The sequence below is a fragment of the Rutidosis leptorrhynchoides genome, chromosome 9 (genome assembly GCF_046630445.1).
Source record: "Rutidosis leptorrhynchoides isolate AG116_Rl617_1_P2 chromosome 9, CSIRO_AGI_Rlap_v1, whole genome shotgun sequence".
NCBI classification, from domain to species: Eukaryota; Viridiplantae; Streptophyta; class Magnoliopsida; order Asterales; family Asteraceae; genus Rutidosis; species Rutidosis leptorrhynchoides.
In genome coordinates, this window is record NC_092341.1 from 292,736,676 (window position 1) to 292,751,950 (window position 15,275).

At 31.1% G+C, this 15,275-nt stretch overlaps 1 long non-coding RNA gene across 1 annotated transcript; it reads right to left on the reverse strand.

Moving 5' to 3' along the window:
* Positions 1-2,060: 2,060 nt before the first annotated feature.
* Positions 2,061-2,867, reverse strand: LOC139865714 (uncharacterized). The gene is made up of 3 exons (XR_011765078.1): positions 2,726-2,867; positions 2,358-2,505; positions 2,061-2,258 (listed from the first exon to the last, which is right to left on the reverse strand). It is a non-coding gene; the product is annotated as an uncharacterized lncRNA (long non-coding RNA).
* Positions 2,868-15,275: the final 12,408 nt, after the last annotated feature.

The window sequence follows — 15,275 nt, forward strand, 5'->3', positions numbered from 1 at the left end:
TTGTGCGCGGCGCGCTCTGTTGAACTTGCGCGGGGCGCTCTCTGGTTTCCATTTTAATCAAATGTTCTGATCAAAGTCTTGAGTGCGCGGTGGTGTGCGCGGATAGTGCGCGGCGCGCACTGTAGCTTTCATTTTTCTGTTTCTTCGTTTCTTGTTCTGGTTTTGATCTTTGAGTTGTTTCATTCATTATCTTCAACATTTCTTCAAGTATTCAATGATTCTATGCTTAATTACAATACAACGGAATAATAATGAAAATATTACAAATTCGTATGAAATAACCGACGATAGGACTTGATATTGTGACTAATGATATGTATATTTTAAGTAATATCAATGATAGCAATGAGGAAGAACACAAAGAAGATGGTTCGGTTGATTGCAAAGAAAAGAAGAAGAAAGAAGGTGAAGAGAAGTGTGTGTGATTTTTCTTCCTTTGTTTGATTTGCAGTGATGATTTATAGAGTGTGAGTGATTTTGAAACTGTAACAATATTCGATTAAGCATTGTTTTGTAGTGTGAATTGAAGTTTCGTCTAACAAAATAAAGACAGAAACAAAAGAATGAAGAAAAGAAAATATAAAGCTTGATCTTGATGCCTAACAGATTCTATCATTGTATCTGACTTTGTCGTCTATTTCATTTCTTTTGTGAAAAAGTTATACAAAATATATCATTCTTCTATTATTAGTGGCGGAGCCACATTTAGATGTATGGGTCAGCTGACCCCAATGAAATATGTACTCTATCGATATTAGAAATGTACAATTTGCAGTATAAACATTTGAAATTCATAATATGACCCCGTGACCCACAATTCACGTGACCCAGTTGGACACTAGGACACTAAGGCACACTTAAAGCCATCAACTTATATTATTGGATATGTAATTTACATTTTATACTTGATGAAAAACTAATTAGATATAGTATATACATATATATAAATATAAATTGAAACACTAATAAAACTACTTGTATCACATTTATAAATATTTAAACTAATTCTATCACATTCAAATGTGGATTCAACTGATACTCCGTATCTAATCTAATGGAGAATTATATTTATATATTAGAATATCATATATCAAACATCATTATCACATATATGTCAAAAGAAACAGTAATATAAATATCCTTCATAAAGTGTGCCAAATAGTAATGTAAATAGTGAGCAGCCGTTGTTTTTGTTTTCTAATTACCAACACTTTTAACACGTCGATTATATCATGCTCCTTTGCTAAATATTTACGGATAAATTTAATTCAAAAAAAAAAATCCCTAATTTTTAAATTAAGGCCATTTATTTATTTCGGTCATTATCTGTATGAAACCTCATCAAAAAGTTCCGTTCATTATTTATTTTTAATTCCAATTAATCTGTACGGAGTATTAAAACTTAGCTCGAGGTATTTAAATATATTTTTAGTAAACTTAGAATTGGTAAAACTTAATTATGGACCAACGTTTAATTTCAACTTCTCATAAATTCGAGCTTAAACTTGTTCAATATCGATCATAAAAATTTACCTGTCATTCGAGCTCGATCCCAACTAGAATATAATTATTTTTAAAATTAATTAAATAGATTATAAATATATTTTTAATAAAGCTAAAATTTATATAACTTATTTTCAAATCACTGTTTATTTTAAAATCACCTAAGTTTGAACTTAACATGTTTAAATAACCATCGAACGATAAACGAGTGCTTCTATTGTTTACTAAATAAATTTGAAACTATATTTATATATTCAATGTACCTTATTTATATATATAGATACGTTTTAGATAATAATTATTATATATTGTTTTATATATTTATTTATAACAATAATTTCATACAAATGATTAATAACATTTATTATTTAAATATATATATATATATATATATATATATATATATATATATACAAATAATTGTTCGTGAATCGTCGGGAATAGTTAAAGGTTAATTGCATTCATGTAAACAGTTCCAAACATTTTTAGACTCAACATTATAGAATTTGCTTATCGTGTCGAATTCATATAAGAATAAAGTTTAAATTTGGTCGGAAATTTTCGAGTTAACACACAATCAAACAACAAAAACCCACCAACCAAAACAAACAAACGGTAGCAACAAATGAACAACACGTAATATCTAAACAATGATAAAACCAATTGTGAACACATATTAAAAGAAAATAAGAAAGCATGAAGGGAAAAAAGCTATTACCCACAAATAATTACGATGATGAGACTTGGTTCCAGACCTGAAAAAAATTAACAAACAAAGATTATGTAAAAAAAAAAACAGGTAAAAGAAAAAGAAAATAGCTACAAACTAACAAAACCCAGAAGTAGAAACCTACAAAGAATTCTTTTTGAAACATCAATCGTAGATGGAATAGAACAGTCTCTATTTCAATTTACCATTATCCACTGTGAATACCTTGTAATCATCACTACCATTTTTAACCAATTTTATCCTTAAAACTTCATTGCCTGCTATCTCCATATCTTGTAAAATATATACAAAGAAATTAAAGGGTTTATCTCTACTACTTTTAGTTCACATACGGAAAATTATAAATCTATATATATTAAAGATTTTCATTTCAGTTACTCAAAAACCCTAATTTTAATTATTTATTAATACGTACTAAAATCAAATCGGTTGGTGATGGTTATCATGAAAAGATTAAGAACGTAAAATTAACTCAAAAGACAAAATTACCACCTCAATCGAAGACAAATGCAGCAAAAGATAGGCGACGACAGATCTAGTGGAACCTGCGACAATCTACATGAACCACCGACTTCAAATGGGTCTCGTACAGATGGAGAGAAGCAAGAAGATAGGCGACGATGAAGGATGGAAATCCACACAACACGCAACGTAAGGCAACAGGGATGGGAAAAAGAGGAATAGAAGAAGTATCTGGAAAGCTGGTCAAGAAATATCTAGAGTGTTAAAAGACCAATATACTCTTTTTGAATTAAAAAAGCAAGCCTACAGTAGCCCGAAATGTTCTCAAATGTAATAGACCTGGCTTTGCGCCGGTTCTTCACCCTTGATTAACATTAATTACATAGTTAATTATTGAAAAAGTAATTATTTATCTTTTTTTTTAATTTTTCGTTTTGTCGAAGAGGACTAAAAATAGTTATGTGATTGATTTGTAATAAGCGTGAAAGTAATTATTCATCATTTTTTGTTTTACTTTTCGTCTTGTCGAGAGAAAAGATCCAAATGCTCAATCAATAAAGTGAGACGTACATCAACAATTGATACAAACTGTTTAATAAAATAAGAAAAACTATTTATAATATATATATATATATATATATATATATATATATATATATATATATATAACAATAAAACAGTTATTAAAAAATGAGTTACGTAGTTAATTTATAATAAGAAAAAAGTTAAATAATAATAAAGTGAAAAATTATGTGATTGATTTAATAATAACAATAAATAATAATAATAATAATAATAATAATAATAATAATAATAATAATAATAATAAAAAATAGTTATTAGATAGTGAAAATTGTGTGAGCGATTTATAATAAATGAGAAGTTGCATGGTTAAATTATAAAATGTGAAAAGTTTGTGGTAAATTTATAAAAAATATGAGATTAAGTATTATAAAGGTTGTGGTTGAATTATAAAAATAAAAAGTTTAGAGTAAGTTTGTGAATCTTCTAAATTTTTCTATTCACTTGGCCTCTCTCTTTTATCTACGTTAAATTATAAAATGTGAAAAGTTTGTGGTAAATTTATAAAAAATATGAGATTAAGTATTATAAAGGTTGTGTTTGAATTATAAAAATAAAAAGTTTAGAGTAAGTTTGTGAATCTTCTAAATTTTTCTATTCACTTGGCCTCTCTCTTTTAGATATGTAGATAATAGATATAATAATGTAATGTAATGTAATAATAAAATAATAATTTGTATAGTAATAGTAATTTGTATCTTTGTGATATGATAAACAAAGACTAAAATCAACTACGTTTGACATATTATCATGGTAGTTTCAAAATACTGCATGATCATTTTTCAACATGTTTGTATAAAACTCAAACTGCCATTTAATTAGTGCTAATTTAATTAGCTTAAATACCTAATGTACCAGACACTACCCGTTTTTACTCTGAAATGTTTTGCTAATGTTTCAAAAATATAGTGATGTGCCTACCATGAAATTAAAAGAATAATAACTTAATGAAACTTTGATAATTGAGTATATTCTGGTGTACTTTGACCCTATGTTACTCCTGCAACGGTAAACCCTAAACCTTAAACTCTAAACCTTATACTCTAAAACATAAACTCTAAACCGTTCGTGTAAAAAACTCAATCTAAATCCTAAATCTAAACCCTAAATCTAAAACCTAAACCCTAAATTTCTAAACCCTAATATCTAAACCCTATAAACCCTAATATCTAAACTCTAATATCTAAAACCTCAATATACGCTCGAAAAACACGATAATTGTTAGTAGTATATATTAGTTCTTCGAGCGTTTTTCCGCCAAAATAAAAACATTTATTACAAAGTGTCTTTATTAAATGTTCATATTTTCATCCAATCTATAATGTTCGTGAACAAAGTTTTTCAAAAAACGAAAAAAAAAAAATTTTTTTGCTTCCCCCGCTTCCCCCCGATTGATTACTTCCCTCTTGATCCTACCACGGGTTTCAACAACATGAATATAAATGATATCGAGAAAGCATTCACTAATAATAACAACGATATCATGAAATCGGAGTCAAGCAAGTTAATTTGGCAAGCTTATAAATGGGTTTGTGGTTACACCTTATGAAAATATAGAAACGATAAAATGTTCAGAAACTCGAGATGGGACCCGACTACAATACTTAATGACATCTAAGTTAAAAGTTTTCAATGGATCTCTAACGGATACAAAAAATTCGCTCTCATTTGGCACAAATGGCTAATTAATCCGTATTTTTTCGTTGCTCCATCACATGAAAGGGAAGATATCGATTGAACAGCCGTTTAAAAAAAGCGGTTAAAGAAAGCTCTTAATTCATTCGGTCTATATCGGTAAAACATGTGATTATCTGGGTGGTTTGTTTTGGTTCAGAGTAGCCTATTTTATTTTTTATTTTGAGGAAAAACATAAATTAAATTATAATAGATTCAGTAGATCTAGTTAAGGTATAAATTGATTCGAACTCTTATTAGTTTGATTGACAAGATCCAACGTTCTATTTGATACAAAACATTGACCACTGACCATGACCCTATAACCATTGCAACCATTGCACACACGATATAAACAAACACGACATGTGGTATTGAAACAAACTAACTAAACTCGCTTCAGAGTAGCCTATTATTTTTTAATCTTGACATTCCATCATTGTACATATGTTGTAATATTCCTCCATTTGTCTATTACGGAGTAGTAAGTTCTCTTTGCATTCCAGGAAAAAGTTGCAATTTTTTTAAAGGCTCGGGATGGTTAAAGGATCGGGTTCCTGTAATGCGATTCGGATTTCCTCCCGAACGCGTATGTGTGTGACAATGATGAGTGCCGTTAAAATAAATGATATACTGATGAAAGCTTGTCGTTCAAAAAAAAGAAATAATTTTCATGCTAAAATATAATACTCTACAAATAACGATGCTCACAAAATCAGACAAATGACACTATCACACTACTCTTTAAGAGATATATTGTGGCACAGTAATAAATAAATAATAAATAAAAGGCTAACTAGGCTTATAGGTTAAGGCTGTAATTTTGTCCTAAACATCCTATAAAAGGAGCGAACTCTTTTGGGCCTTATTTAACCACACTATCAGGCCCATACTTTCGTTTAGCCTATGTGAAATTGAAAATGAACTTGGGCAATTGATAACGTATATTATGTTTTATGAATGATGGACGTGAGGCATTTTTCCTTTTTTATTTTGTGTCAATATTTGTTTTTATATAGGACTCTAGGACCACTACTGGAACATGACATGTACAAATCATTACTATTAATTTTGTGTTAATGTTTCGGGCCAGTTGATTATCGGTCTTCGGCCTTTTTCAGTTGTACTCCAAATATGAACAGCTAAAATTTTCATCACATATATCCACCGGTTATACTTTCCGTATTCAATTTACGTGAAAATGAACTAAAATTCTATAGACAACAAGGTTACTTAGGTTCAGTGGCGATTCTAGGGTCAAAACCCAATGAGGTCCCAAATTTTTTTCGATAACTTACTTGCACAAAATATTGAATGTGTCGGATCAAATCGGGTCGGGTCGGGTCACATCCAAAACACAAATATAAAATTGGATAGTACTAGCAAAATATAAGGTTATTCATATTTTTTACTATTGTCATTACAAAAATCATCGTATAAAAGAATATCATTTATACAAAAAAGGAATTAATATTTCCACAAATAAGCCCCTACACAAAAATATCATGTATTCAATCCACTAAATACTAAAGGTAAGCTTTTATTGTTGTCTACGAGATTTCATACAATAAAATTTGTCCATAATTGCATAATTGCTAATACAATATGCAAGTGGACAATCATAAGTGCGCTAATATCAAATAATTTAGTAGGTCAAATTATTAAAATATAAAATTCTAAAAATATATGGGGTCACATTATTATATTTAGTGGTGTCCTATACAAAAGAAAATAATTTTTTTGTGACAATTTTCGAAAAACTAGTGGTGTCATTGGACCCCGCTCCCTAACACCTAAACTCTCCACGGCTTAGGTTGAAGTTGATAAAAGAAAATAATTAAATACCGAATCACTCAAAATCTAAATTATTCAAAGATAAATATTTCAAAGATTTTTCTAGAACTTAATTCTAAATGACAATAACCTATTTGATAATCATTTAGAATATTACAAATGACATAAAATTATCATAGTAACCTTTTGAATAAAAAAGATAAATAAACATATATGGTTTTTTTTATAAGTGTTTTTAGAATACAATTTATGGGGAATAATAAAAATATTTAGATGTGCTGAATGGTTAAGAAAATGTTTCAATTTTTAATAGTTCAGCACACGTTTTCTTGTCTTTCATAATCATATTTCACTCAGATGCCTCAAACAAATACCATGAATGTTGAATAGTTTAATATTTCGTACTGAATCATTATATTCAGGGCAATCAAATTCAACATTTACTTCTTTCATTGTCATATGTATATTTATGGTTTAAGATCTTGCTAATTAAATGTATACCTACGAGTGTGCTCAATTTTAATGATCCATATACTACTGATTTTTTACTATACTTCACAATACTTTAATGCACATTTAGTAGTATATATGCCTAAAATGGATGGTGTATGAAGTTATCGAATGATTTCTCTGTTTCTTTCTCATTATCAAGTATATACATATATATATATATATATATATATATATATATATATATATATATATATATATATATATATATATATATATATATATATACATACATATATATACATACATATATATATATATATACACACACACACACACACACACACATTAAGAGGGCCTCCTTGGACCTATATACATACATATGGGCTGATTATATAAAGACTATACATATACTAACATCACCCTGCAGTTTTATTGAGAGGAGAAATCTGTGTGTTCAAACTGGAATGAAAGTCGTTAAAAAGCGTAGAAGCTAGTCCTTGTCAATAAGTCATCATACTGAGAGTGTGAGGGAACATGTAGAACTTGAATGTGTCCTAGGGCTAACAGATCACGAACAAAATGAATGTCAGTCTCTATGTGTTTGGTCTTTTGGTGTTGAACCAGGTTCCCTGTCATGTAAACTGGACTATGTTGTCACAATAGACGATGGTGGCCTTAGTAGGCGGTGTACGCAACTCACGTTGAAGATTACGAAGCAACATGTCTCGGTAATAACATTAGCAACGCCCTGATACTATGCTTCAGCACTAGAGCAAGATACAACATTCTGGCATTTCGAGGACCAACAAATAAGGTTATCGCCCAAGAAAACATAATACCCTGACGTGGACTGGCGAGTAGAAGGGCACTCACCCCAATCGACATCTGAGTAACCAATGAGACCATCTGTAGGAGATGCGCGGATCTAAAGACCATGGTCAATGGTGCCACGAACATAACGAAGAATGCGTTTTATTCCTCGCCTATTTGTTCTCCAAACGAATAAACTTTGTAAAGTGTCAGATCGAAACGCTTCTACAGGTTGAAAGTGGAGCTGGAGTCGCAACATTCAATCTGGTGTAGAGGAGCAACAACTGTGCAGGTTTGTTTCTGCCATTGATCATGTTGCTTACGGTGAGACTCGTGACAAATGAGTGTGCTCTTCTTTATCTAATAATTTTTTTTTCTGTTAGTAGGTTCAGAAACCTCATCGATCGAGACCCTACGGGTAGATGGCCAACTCATTGATGTAAGGTTATACCTCTTAATATTAATCTTTTTCTTGTAGTGTGCTCGATTTAATAGATTACCTAACAAGTGTAGTCTTTTTATGTAAGGAGCTATTCAAGACCTCTTAATATTAATTATTATTTTAGAGATTTATATGATACTATATATATATATATATATATATATATATATATATATATATATATATATATATATATATATATATATATATATATATATATTGTTGGTGCATGAATCCCGAGCCGTAGATTGATTCGTTGTTTGATACATTCTGTTATGCAATAATGTTTACTTGTGACTATTGATTACGTTTGTGATTGTGCGTGCTTAATTTGTTAAACAATCAATTAGTTAAACTGCACACACAGTCGACCGAGTGTGTCCACACACTCGACCGACTGTGTTACACAGTCGACCGACTGAGAGACACACTCGACCGAGTGTGTCTGATATGCAGTATATATACGGGTTGAGACTTCTTTGTTGAGATTACACATCCCATTTACCCTAATCGACAGGTTTTCATCTCTGCCAAACTCTAACACTAAATACCACCGAAATACTTCGTTTAGGCGTCAATCTAATCTAGTAATTATCCTAGGTTTGATCTATTCGATCCCGATACGACCCATATCTCGGTTTAACCCAATTTTAGTGTATTCCGCCTCTAGGATTGTTAGCAAGCGACCTAAGATCCTTAAATATTCGTCTACAAAGTGGTATCAGAGCTGAAGTCTCTGGTTTTGCTTGATCTAAATCGTTTTTGGGTCAAAAAGTTGGTGTTTTTGGTGTTATTTGTGTTGTGAATGATTAATCCTTTTTCTTACGTTATAGTTTGTGTTTTCTTTGTCAAAAAGTGTTTCTGGAGTCATTGCAGTTGTTTTCTACATTTTGGTTTAGAGTTTTTCATCAAAAATCGACCGAAAAATCGATTTTAGTCTAGAAAACCCTAATAGTCGACCTGTATCTGTCAAGAACACACTCGGCCGTGTGTGTCTTGACAATCGGCCGTATGAGTCCCTCAATTGACCGAGCGAGCTTGTTAGTCGACCGTGTGTGTATTACCAAAGCCGTGTGAGATCAATATAGTTAGTCGGCCGTGTGTGTGTAGTCACTCGACCGTGTGAGCAATACAATCTTCCGTGGGAGTTTGACAGTCGGCTGTGTGAGTTGTAATACCAAAGGCATAGTGTGTAACAAAGTGCTGCCAAAATTTTGACAGACAATCGACCGTGTGTCTTACACAATCGACCGTGTGTCTTAGTCAATCGACCGTGTGTATTAGTCAATCGACCGTGTGTCTTACACAATCGACCGAGTTGTCTTTTAACCCTGAAACTTAATTTACATTTAATTCTCACATAATTAATTAAAATGTCGGACACTAATGAACAAGCGGCTAATGAACTCAGTGCTTTAGTGATTTCACCTGGACTTCAAAAATTAATACTTTCTGAGAATGAGTCTGGAACTTCCAATAAGGTTCCCAAGCTTGACAACCTAAAGGACTTTTTGGACTGAAAGGCGCGTTTTATGATATATCTGAATGGTATAGATTCTAGACTATGGGAGTTTATTAAGACTGAATTTGCATGGCCAAATGGGGCTGTGACGATCGCTCCAAATTCATATGGACGAACACGTCATTCATTGATTTCATTGCGAGGTATTTGACCTCTATATGATACGTTTTGTAAACATTGCATTCTTTTGAAAAGGCACACCATAAATGAATATTTAAATCAAAGGTTTTCGACATCTGATGATTTCTACATATAGACAATCACCATAAATAATAGTTTACAACAGTATTTCCGTTGACAATGCAGTCAAAATAAGATACATGGTGATGATTTGGTGAATGCAACGTTTCCTTGAAAAATATGTCATGTAAGAATCCATGCACATAGCTTGTCTAACATCTAAGCAAACAGCGGAAGACTTCTAGGAAACCTGAGAATAAACATGCTAACAAGTGTCAACACAAAAGTTGGTGAGTTCATAGTTTTAATGTTGCGCATAATCTGTATATAAAGGTGGATCACAAGATTTCAGTTGTTTCATCCAGAAACGTTTATCAAAATATTCTACGAAATTGAGCACCCTGGTAACTAAACTTAACGTATATATAATTTATACCCTTTGTATAATCATCTTAATAATACACGCAAACCAACGTGTACACTTCTCAAATAGTATACGTCCATTAAAAGGCTAGTGCTCTAGCTCGGACGGGGATATCAAGCCCTATGGATCCATATACAACTACTCGCGCCCACCAGTTCTTATAACTGGCAGTTACTAGTTACCAAAGCTAAGGGATTTTCGATTCAAACTCGGTGTAGAATTTAATATGTACTTGTGTCCATTGCGTTTAAATTAAAGTGCATGTATTCTCAGCCCAAAAATATATATTGCAAAAGCAATTAAAAAGGGAGCAAATGAAACTCACACATATAAATATTGTAAATCAGTTAATAAAGCATTTGCATGTATTCTCAGCCCAAAAATGTAGAGAGTAAAAGGGATCATATGAAACTCACCTTAGCAGCATATAAAGTCGTTCACCAAAATGTGATCGAAACACGGATTACCAAATAACCGTAAATCTCAACATATCAATATTGAGATTCAATATTCTAGAAAAGTACGTAGACGTAACGGAGATGATAACACTAGGTTTGACTTGCAAATAATACCCATGAATATTACCCATAACCTCCTTGGCAACAACCCATAATTTCCTTAGCTTTATCCCGCTCATAAAACTATTTTGAAGGTGACACGCTCATAACCTCGTCGTAGTATTTTATGTATATATACTACTAATAATAATATTATAATAAGATTAATAATAATAATATTAATCTTAATAATAATAATAATAATAATAATAATAATAATAATAATAATAATAATAATATAATAAATAAATATCTACGGAGTAATTACAATGAGATCAGAAACAGAAATGATCGGGTATTTATAGTTGTGGCCTGTCCCTGGTGGCCATGCGATCGCATGGCTGGGAAGGCTATATCCCATGCGATCGCATGGGCCGGCTGTCCAGCACACAATCCTTTTGTTTTCTTGCTTGTCGACATATTTTAATATTAATATAATATATATAATTTATATAATTAATTATATATTATATTAAATTCATGTGCATAGTTAATTTGTAATTTTTATCCCGAAAAGTCGTACGTCGTCACTCGACTTATGTCCCGGTTCCGGTTTTTCGAACGCCCTTTCGTACGTTGAGAAAACTAGTTCTTTTCGTTTCGTGACTCTTACCTTTGTCAAAATATAGTCTTAAATCATCCATAAACTATACCACCTTTGTCATTTTTACTGTAGCAATTCACTGTAGCAAAGTCAATTTTTTTTACTGTAGCAATTTCATTGTAGCAAATAGTGATTTTCGAAAACACTGTAGCATTTTGGGTACTGTAGCAATTTGAAAATACTGTAGCAAATTAGTGTTTTACTGGTTCATCTTAAACGCTTTAGTTAACTTATCTAAATATCAATCGAATCAATAAACGAATGTTACTATCGTTTACTAAATAACTTGAAATTATATATATGTATATATCTTTTTAATATACATAAATCAATTTTTAAATACACATTGGAAGTTATTTATAAATAAATTTTAATAATAAATATTTCAACTTATCATATATATTCAAATAGATATTTAAATCAATAAGTTTAATGTACGGTATCAAATAATTAATACATTGTTACCTTTTCAAGTTATAGTATATGTATCTATTTACATATAATTGTTCGTGAATCGTCGAAAACAACCGAAGGGTATTTAAATATATAAAAGTAGTTCAAAATTTTTGAGATTCAGTTTTACAGACTTTGCTTATCATGTCGTAAATGTTAATCATACAAAGATTATGTTTAAATTTGGTCAGAAATTTCCGGGTCATCACAGTACCTACCCGTTAAAGAAATTTCGTCCCGAAATTTGAGTGAGGTCGTCATGGCTAATAAAAATGTTTTAATGATGAATATGAGTTGATAATAGAGTTTTATCACCGTTAAATAATATGGATAAAACAATCCAATTACTCGAAGCGTATGAGGGAAGTTATCGTAATAAAGTGAAATATAGAATAGAGATGCGTCTTTATCTCTTGACGTAGTAAAGATTGATTTTCGGAATTTAAGGAATAGAAGATCTTCATAATTTAAATAGGATTTGATTCTTCAGGAATTAAGGAAATTACGATTTCCTTTGATTAAATGCGTAATCTGCCTCGATTGCTATGTCTGATATTTCGCTATAAATTGACCTCTTTCGTTTCATTTATTTTCACCACTCCTATAAACTTCTTCCTTATTTCATACTTTCAAAATATTGTGAAAATGCTTCATCCAGTTCTGATTCTTGATATACTCCTAACTTTCATATCTGTCATTCTTCTTTTTCATCTACCACCAGAGGAAGTTATTTTCTTCTACCATTACCTTGGGGTTATAGTGTTTTCATTCTCCCGTGTCTTTACATTGATGTACGTATTGATATACATGGTTTGTAAATTTCGGGGTTGTTATCGGGCCTATATTCTCCTTTATATTTCGGAGCTACATGCTTTCGATTTCTCTTCCCAACCTTAAGTCAAGCGGATAATGGTTCAGAATTTGTAGGTATGAATTTCGGATGAACATAATTAATGTTCTAAGAAATAAATTGTAATGGCACGATCTTGATTTGTCAAATTACCAGAATATCTGGAAAAGACCGAATCATCAAGCAATATATTTTCTTGATATATTTAGAGATTATATAGAATGAAAGAGTTATGTAACATGGTTTATGATGAGGGTATGATCTATGAACCTTTATCACATTCCATTAGAAACTCAGCATGATTTACTGTAATATAATCACGTTGATCAAGTGTCATTATATTATACTAACTCATGCTTCAGTTCTCAATATTACTTCAAAACATCCATTTTTTGTTCCAGATTTTAGAAACCTAAATAGTTTCTTTTATGATGTAACACAGATAGTGTGAAGAGATGAATGATTTCCGATAAGAATAGGTATGAAGATATCTTCAGAAATATCGAGGATATTTATAATGAAAGATACGATGATATCTTAGAATTTCTAATATCAGAGGATGATGAAGAATATTGTCCGCAAGAGTTTAGATTCGGAAGCAAGGTATTCGTTAATGGCTTCAGCAGATACTGAATCATTTGGATTCTTTGAAGACAGGTTTCGTCCTTGTGATTTATCCACAGCCTCTTTCATACTTTGCTCAATCCGTTTTCCAGTTCCAAACTTTCTCTTTTTCTCAGCTTTACCACCATACTATTCTTTTCATCAAACTTTTGACTGTTAAGGTCGTTTACAGTTTTTGCTGCTTCATCAACATTTTTCCAAAATTCGGAGAACTAGTTTCGTAGTTTGGGGTGTTTTTCGGAAACTTCACATTCGAAGTATGTAAGTCCAGGAGGTAGACGTTATATGTATACATATAACTGTTGGCGTAGACGTGCTACAAGATTTCAAAATACTGATTGCTAATTCCCGATAGTTGGTATGGCAATTGCCGTTATAAGATGTGTATGAGTACATGATACGGTTTCAATGAGTATAAGGATTTTTCGAAAGGTCAAAGATCAATGAAGTTGTTGGTAAATTTACTGCTAATGTGGTGGAACATGAAAGATTCCCTGATAACAAAAACGTATGTGCCAAAGTTACAAGTCTGAAAGGTCGTCGTTGACTGGTTGCATGGTTGATAATACTGGATACTTTGAAAAGGAATTGCAAGGTTATTTTCGGTAAAAACAATGCTAAAGGATCTTGCATAGTTTTGAAGTCAAAGTATAGCTTTGAAAGATGTAGAGATCTAAGAATGATGTCACCCGTTAAATCTTGACTTGGATTCTGATCCGTCAATATCAGAATATGTAATTGAATTTGTATGGAAACGATTGTATATCGCAGTGAGCATAGTTAATAATTTTTGAATCAAAGTTGAAGAATGTACAGTATAACATATTAATTGTGAACTTATATATTTCTCGGGAATTACCTACCCGTTAAAGATTTCACAAGTAATATTTTGTACAAAAGAATTTTTATTACCGTCTTTATGAAAATATATGTATGTATATTTTCTTCAGATGTAATACAAATTTGATGAGTTAATATCATATTAAGCTCATTTGATTTTTGACTTGAATTAGAAATGAATAATCTCTAAAACATTAAAGATTTAATAATCTTTACGAAGTATTTTACTAATGTAATCAATACTCAGTTTTATTGATATTTTCTCAGTGAATCATGTTGGTGCTCATGGAACTCTTGCTAACTTCGCAAGGTACGAATGATGTTTTCTAGAAAGTTTCGAATACATCGAAGATGAAAGTATAAAATCAACCATATAATTGAATAATATACTTAGTTTATTATGAAATGGAATTCATTGAGTTGGAAACAGAGATTGTAGTTAACAATGGTTAAGTCATTAACAAAGGATGTACATCATAGCATATTAGTAATATGAATTAACCGAGTAGTACCTACCAGTTAAGATTCACACGTAATAACTTGGTACGAAAAGATTTATTTTGATTTCAAAATTCATATATATTAAATATACATAAAATTTCTTCAGGGGAAATAAGTTAATACTTCATCGGTTATTGTTGCTAGTATTTCTTGGTAACTACGATGCGTATGACGTTGATGTTCAAGGTACATATTGTGATGTTGAGGCTTGCGGTGCGGATGTTGTTGATGGTGGTAATGGTACTGTTGGTGTTGTTGTCGGTGGTACTG